The sequence below is a fragment of the Pristiophorus japonicus genome, chromosome 9 (genome assembly GCF_044704955.1).
Source record: "Pristiophorus japonicus isolate sPriJap1 chromosome 9, sPriJap1.hap1, whole genome shotgun sequence".
NCBI classification, from domain to species: domain Eukaryota; kingdom Metazoa; phylum Chordata; class Chondrichthyes; family Pristiophoridae; genus Pristiophorus; species Pristiophorus japonicus.
The window spans coordinates 198,482,424-198,483,581 of NC_091985.1; the positions used below are offsets into that span (position 1 = coordinate 198,482,424).

The 1,158-nt window shown below is 41.9% G+C and overlaps 1 non-coding gene across 1 annotated transcript; it reads right to left on the reverse strand.

Moving 5' to 3' along the window:
- Nucleotides 1–271: 271 nt before the first annotated feature.
- On the reverse strand, nt 272–344 carry trnak-uuu (transfer RNA lysine (anticodon UUU)). Its single transcript has one exon. It is a non-coding gene; the product is annotated as a tRNA-Lys (tRNA).
- Between the last annotated feature and the right edge of the window lie 814 nt (nt 345–1,158).

Sequence of the window (1,158 nt, forward strand, 5' to 3'; positions counted from 1 at the left end):
GAAAACTAAAAAAGGAATGATTGTATGGTCCAAACGAATTAATACCAGGTTGTAAACCTGTGTAATGTTGAATACATCCACTAATGGATCATCAGGATTTATTATGAGGGTCTCGGTTCCATGTCCCTGTGCGACTGTTGCTTTTCTCAATGAAGACAACAGTGGCATGAGAAAATACCCTCTCTTGTGAACAATGATCGTGCTGTGACAAAGATACATTAAGATCAGTGTTGCGAGAAAGAGAGAATTGAGAATATTGATTTAAAAGCATCACCTGAATAGGGACTTGAACCCAAGACCCTCAGATTAAAAGTCTGATGCTCTAACGACTGAGCTATCCAGGCTCTTGCATGGAATATAACACAGTGACCCTCACTGGCTGACATTGCACATTACATCATTCACATTATTCTGCACTGATTCTGTCTGAACAGACCATTTCTCTCACACACCCACATTTCACAAATACCCTCTGGTTACAGACCCTCCGGCTACTGGAAACAATTTCTCTTTATTTAGCTCGCAAAACCATTCATCATTTTCAACACCTCTATCAAATCTCCTCTTAACCTTCTCAGTACTAAGAAAAAAAATAAACGCTTGTATTTACATAACGCCTTTCATCACCACCGGACGTCTCAAAGCGCTTTACAGTCAATGAAGTACTATTGGAGGGTAGTCACTGTTGTAATGCAGGAAACGCGGCAGCCAATTTGTGCACAGCAAGCTCCCACAAACAGCAATGTGATAATGATAGAATAATCTGTTTTTTTGTTATGTTGATTGAGAGACACTGGGGATACCTTCCCTGTGCTTCTTCGATATACTGCCATGGGATCTTTTATGTCCACTTGAGGATAACAAACCCCAGCTTCATATGATCATAGATTACACAGGATTATATAGGATATAGGGCACAGAAACAGGCCATTCGGCCCAACCAGTCCATGCCGGCATTTATGCTCCACTCGAGCCTCCTCCTGTCTTTCCTCATCTAAATCTATCAGCATAACCCTCTATTCCCTTCTCTCTCATACGCTTGTCGTGCCTCCCCTTAAATGCATCGATACTATTCGCTTCAACCACTCCCTGTGGTAGTGAGTTCCACATTCTCACCAGTCTTTGGGTAAAGAAGGTTCTTCTGAATTCCCGATTGGA